Source organism: Rhinatrema bivittatum, chromosome 8 (assembly GCF_901001135.1).
Source record: "Rhinatrema bivittatum chromosome 8, aRhiBiv1.1, whole genome shotgun sequence".
Classification (NCBI taxonomy): Eukaryota; Metazoa; Chordata; class Amphibia; order Gymnophiona; family Rhinatrematidae; genus Rhinatrema; species Rhinatrema bivittatum.
In genome coordinates, this window is record NC_042622.1 from 219,117,840 (window position 1) to 219,124,362 (window position 6,523).

Below are 6,523 nucleotides of genomic sequence, written 5' to 3' on the forward strand. Positions count from 1 at the left end.
TATAGTTGCACTGGAGAAAGTGCAGAGAAGGACAACCAAATTAAGGGGCATGGAATGGCTCCCCTGTGAGGAAAGGCTAAAGATGTTAGGGCTGTTCAGTTTGGAGAACAGACAACTAAAGGGGGGATATGATAGAGATCTAAAAAAATCATGAAAGGATTGAACAAATGGGTAATTTACTTTCTCAGAAGGACTAGGGGGCACGCCATGAAGTTAGCAAGTAGCTCATTTAAAAAAAATTGAAGAAAATTATTTTTCACTCAGCACATAGTTAAGCTCTGGAATTCATTGATAGAGGATGTGGTTGCGACAGTTAGTGTAACCGGGTTTAAAAAGTTTTGGATAAGTTCCTACAGGAAAAATCCATAAACTGCTTTTAATCACTAAGGAATAGTAGCTTGAGATCTATTTAATGTTGGGGTACATGTCAGGTACTTGTGACTGGGATTGGCCACTGTTAGAAACAGGATGCTGAGCTTTAAGGACCCTTGGTCTCACCCAGTATGGCATATCTTATGTTCTAACTTAAGAAACAAGAGTTGATTAAACATTGTGATCGGATGTGATATGGTTGCAGAAGTTGCAGTACTTTATTATTTAGGTAATCATAGGAACAGTAAAACCTCTTCACTGTATAACTAAAATGCTTAACATCAGTTATAGTCATAGAATGCTTTTCTCTTCAGATCATTCTTCCTGAATGAACACTATAAAGTTTATGTACACTGGTGTTTCTGGACAAACAAGTGGAGGAGTAGCCTAGTACTTAGAGCAGGGGGCTACGAATTAGGGAAGCCAGAGTTTAAATCCCCTGCTGCTCCTTGTGATGTTGTGCAAGTCATTTCACTCTCCATTGTTTTAGGTACAAACTTAGATTGTTAGCTCTCTGGGGATCTGTTGAATCTGAACAGACTAAGAATATCTCCTAAATATGGACAGAGGAAAGGAGTAGGAGTAATCACTGTTTTAGCAAAAATATAGATTAGAATGTCCTCAACAACTTGTTTGTTGACATTTATTTGTACAAATGGAAGCGGACTAACAAAATAATATTACATTCAGTATTGGCAGAATAAAGCCTGATGCATATGGTTTGTTATCCATTTTTGGCTAAGATGAAGTGTAAGTTCTATCTAAACCCTGAACTGAGAGCAATACCTCTTGACCTTTAGGCTGAGAATGAGAACCTTTACAATATGGGGGAGGGGATGATAATACTGTTTGGACTATGGCCAAAGCAGGAAGATTACATCTATTAAAAAAAAACAAAAAACCACAAAATAAAATAGGTTCCCAGTAGAGGGAGCTGCTTTCTCAGTGGGAGCAAAGTGTATTTTTCTGTGCCATTGACTAGAAATGTTCATAGTCAAGGAGAGAAAAGCCTTTTCTCTATCTTCCGTGAGTGACCTATGAACACATCTTCTTGGATAAAAGTATATTGCTGCATCACTGGTTCTGGTTTGGGATTCTTATAATGCAGATGACCAGCTGAAGAGGAAGAGAGACGTATTAGAAAATATATCTGTTATTTTTGGTGGCTTGCTGCTAGCAGGCACAGATCTAGTTGTACGCAGCAAAGGCTACTGCTTACGATGCCAGAATTTGAAGATGCCAAATACCCGATCAAGGAGAGACTCCCACTTACCCAGGGCAGGCAGCGCTGTGGCACCCTGGATGAGCAATCCCTCCCTCGCTTTGCCATCTGGTAGTGAAATTTCTGCTGTTCAGGCTCCTTAGAGAGAATCCTGACCTGCTTATGGGCGCCAAAATCTCCAGTCAGCCCTGGTTGATGGCACTGCTAATGCAGCGGGCTTTATACCTCGCATTGTCTCCTAGAGAGCTCGGGGCTGGCTCTGTTCTTGAAGAAGGATTGGTAACATAGTATTGTTGGCAGAAAAAGACCCTAATGGTCCATCCAGTCTGCCCAGCAAGCTTCTCGTGGCAGCAACTGCCGCTCCATGCAGGTTACCCCCTCAAGTGTCCGCCAAGGGCAGTAACTGCCACTCTGCCTTAAGGATAATAACAGTCACTCCACGCAGGTTACCCCCCCAAGTGTCCGCCAAGGGCAGTAACTGCCACTCTGCCTTAAGGATAATAACTGTCACTCCACGCAGGTTACCCCCATGCCTTATGTTAAGGATAGTAATACTGACAGCAAAAGCAAGCAACTGTCAAACCCATAACAAAATTATTGCAACATTTTTACGTGGTGAGCAGCCTTCCTGATAATTCAAACAATGCTGTTTGAAAGTTCTTTGCTTGATGGACTTGGCTGTAGAGCTTTATCCCCAATGTCAGCCTCTCAGTACCCCAGGCTGTAAAAGTCAGGGCCCAGCATTGGCTGTCTTCAGAATCCAATATCCTTCAGCCTCTCCTCGTAAGTCTTCTGCTACAGTCTCCACCCCATTTTGGCCGCCCTTGTCGCTGCTATATGAATTTAGAAGACTGTAGTAATTGCCTTACTCCTCAGCTCCTCAGGACAACAACTCCACTATGCTGCAAGTGGGAACATGGAGTTTGAGAGCTCTGAAGAGGGGTGGGCAGTGTGAGAGCTGTGGAGAACCGAGAGTGGAAGTGGGCAGGGAATGTTAGTGCTTGGAGGACGCAGTGGGTGCATGGAACGTGGCCGAGGACTGTCACCTGCAATGACTGGGTTCCATGAGTTGACAGAGAATATAATGGAGAGGAGGCATTCCCAGGTAGTTGCAAATGAAGGCTCATGGACAAAATATATAGTAATAATAATAAAACAAAAGTATAAAGTACAGAAAAGACAATAACCAATTCACAGGTTCTAGTGATGTTCGGTATTGGTAACAGAATACAATATGTTTTGCTGCTATAGCTATTCTCTTCCCTACTTGTAGATTAATACATCTATTTTCCTGAGGGTTCAAACACCACCTGTTATGTTTTTGTAAGAATGTGGACCCTGGGCCGAGGTGAGAGGTGACTCCGCCCACAGGAGGATCCCCGTGAGCCTCGCCGTCAGCAGGCGCGGTCTCAGCAGCGCAGGACACAGCTGTTAGGCAGAGACTTTATTATGGAGGAAGGAAGGCAGAGCCCGCTGAGTGGAGATGCAAATAAATACAGTTCTGAGCAATGGGGTATATCCAGGGTGATGCCGCTGATGCAGAGGTCCGGTAGTGGCCCGCAGAGCGGGGTAAGCCGAGGATGTCTGTACTGAAGATGGTGCTAGTGAGGTAGTCAGAGATGCAGGAACCTGGAAGTGGATCTCGTAGCTGGAACGGGACTACTCTGCAACACAGGGTATACAGGAACAACTTCTACTGAAGAGGGGACGGCAGTGGCCTGGAGCATGGGGTACACCGTACAGAGCTTCAGTAAGCTGGTATCGATGAAGTCTGTAGTAAGGTACTCAACAAGAGGTAGTTCTAGGAGAGTGTCCCGAGAAGCGGGACAGGTAGAAGTCCAAGGCTGGAAGGCCCTCCGAGGAGCGGATAGCCAGGAACACGGAAGGGCCCCCGAGGAGCGGGTACCCAGAGCATCCACACGCCAAGAGAGAATCTGGAACTGAAGTCCAAGAATGGAATGGATTCAGCAACGAGGGAACTTCTTGCTAACTCGTAGAAGCAATGGGCCGGTAAGCTTAAGTTCAGCAGCGAGTTGACATCATCCGGAGGGGGCACCCCCGAGGTTCCCGCCATGACAACAAAGGAGGCACTTGCGCGCGTGCGTGTGTCTTAGGTGATTCCCGAAACAAGATGAAGGTCGGCAGCGCCCACGCCGTCCCGGGGACACCAGGGAGGTTGGCATTGGCTGGCGGAGGCTGCCATTCTTCCTAGGATTGACGGTGCAGGGAAAAAAAGAGGTGAGCATGAGAGGTCGCAGCCACCTGCGACCGACGGGCGTAACACCAACTGTCTCCACAGCCTCCCTATCAGTGCAGTACCGCCTGTAGGAAGCTGAGGCTTGCTTCAGGCACCCGCAGTGTGTGCAAGTACTGCAGGAACAACCGGCACCAGGCAGTGGCCAAGAGGAGCCAGACGGGGCCACTTTAACCACTTAAGAGGTGTTGGGCAAATGTTTGCAGATGGGTCCTCTTTCAGTGTTTCTTACTGACAATCACACTCTCTCTCCTCCCCTACCCCAGTACTCTCCCCCTGATGCTGCTTCTCCAGCTGACGGATGGGCAGCCACATGGGCCTACAAAAGTACGTTGCCACCTTTCTTCAGCCCATGCAGGCATGCCTCTATCCTCTGGCCCACATAGGCCCATACAAATTCAGCATGAGGCTTCTTCCTTCATCCAGCCTACGTGGGCTGGTGCAAGCAATGTTAAGGGCTTTGTGCTATGGGCAGAGCTGGTGCAAGGGTAGTAGGCACCCTTGGTTAACATTCAGCCTTGTGCCCCCTCCCCACTGAGATATTGATAATTACATTCGTCGTTATGACCTCACCACTACTACCCTTCTGAGAGTAATGCTCAACACAAATCAGATTATGTTTTAAAGTATTAAACTTTGTTTTGTTTGTATACACAATTCAGATATGTTTCTGAAATCAAATCACAGTGTCTGATGAATGTATCACCTTAAGACTTATAACTGAAAAGAAATCCATAATGCATTTGTTGAAGGAACCCTGAAATCTCTAGCTGGCCTGGTTGGCTGAGCAGAACTAGGATGTTTTTCCCCTTACTACTCATCATAGGAAATAAAATTCAAATTCCTTGTCACTTCAGTAACCATGACAGAATCTCCCTCCACTGCCAAAAACTTTGTGATCAAGGCAACTAGCAGAGCGAGGTTTAAAAGAGGTCTGAACAAGTTCCTGGAGGAAAAGCCCATGCCACATTATTAGCCAGGTAGACTAATGAAAGCTATTGCAATCCCTGGGAGTGAATACAAGGAATTAGACTACTTTATGGGACCTTCCAGGTACTTGCAAACTGGATTGGCCACTGTCAGAGACCTGATGCTGAGCATGAAGGACCTTGATCTGACTCATTTCTTATGTTCAAAAGTAACACAGAACCATGCAAAAAAAAAAAAGTCACTTATCAAGCTCTGCTATATCAAAGCAGCACTTACTGCCAAATTCAAAACAGCAACTATCCTATATGAAAATATTCCACTGGGCTCTTAACACTAATACACCTCCGACTGGGAAAACAGAACAGCAGGATTGTCACAGATTCTCACGAGAAAGCTACATTATAGTACAATGCCTTACCTTGGTCACATGCAGAACACGGACCCTCACGAAATACAGATTACCAAAATTAGAAATATGCAGACAAAAACTGAATTGTCTCGCCTGCTGTCCACTCCAGCTCCCCCTCCCCTCCTGTTCACTTGACAGGAACGAGGAGGGGAGGGGCTGGTTTAGGGAGCAGCGTGGGTTTTCCTTGCTCTGTCAAGTATCTTCCAGGATCACCCTTCCCCTTCTGTTCCTGAATGACTGGAGCAGAATAGCTCATATTTGCTTTGCTCTGCTCCAGAGTCGCCCCCCCCCCACCCTCCTCTTGTTCCTTTCATGCTGCTGGGAGGAGGGGACTGAAGCAGGAAGCAGAGGGATTATCTCTATCCTGAGATTGGGGGGCTCAGCCCAGTGTGCTCATGCAATGGTCCCCGTACAATATAGGGCCGGCCAGCCGCCCCTTTCGTCCTAGAACCAGAGGAGGTGTGGTCCTTGTGCCCAGGTTGGGGTGATGTTGCTGCCTGCCTCCTCTCCAGGGCCCACGTCAGTAGAGACGCTGGCATCGCTCATTTACTAATGACGTAATACATCAGAATTCTATGCAGGTCTCGGTCTACGTCATTTTCCTTTTTTTTCTCCCCATTGTTAGCTTCCATCCCATAACCCTTCAGTGTTTCGCTGCCCAATCGCACTGCCTGATTGCCAGAGCCGGGTTGTGTGATTAGCATCACGTGGCTCAGGCTAGGGGTGGGTGGACCCTGCTTAAAGGTTTCATTCATAAATCCTCTGTCTTTAAATCAAAATTAAAGTGTTGAGGATCGTCGGGAGCCCATTGGTCTTCCCTGTCCATGAACCATATGTATTCCGATTAGGTGAGTTCCTTCTTGCGCTCTCTTCTGCTTTTTCTTCTCGATTTCTCTAAGAGCTTTTGCGATGCTCTCTCGCAAAACAACAGAAACGCTGTCTCTCTTTTCTGTAATAGACTCGTTTCGCTCCTTAAAATTATTGCTTTGCATGAAGAATTAGGATTTAAAAATAGAATTATCAGTAGTGAAACAAAAGAATATCAGTACTTAGCAACCGGTGCATTCATAAAATGGAAGTCTGGGCTGTGATGATTTGGTTGGAGAGGGATCTGGTCTGCGAGATGTCTCTCCGGGTTCTACAGTGGAGCATCTGAGGGGAGGCACAGCCTGCACAGATGCGTTTGCAGGGAAGGATAGAGCCTCAGGTTTTCTAGCGCCCAGGACCCGAAGACAGGCACAGTCGTTGACGTTTGCAAAGAACACTGGCTTTCTGCTGTGAGCTGGAGACATTCATTAAAAAATGATCCGCGGATGCAGATGAAAGGGACCCTGGA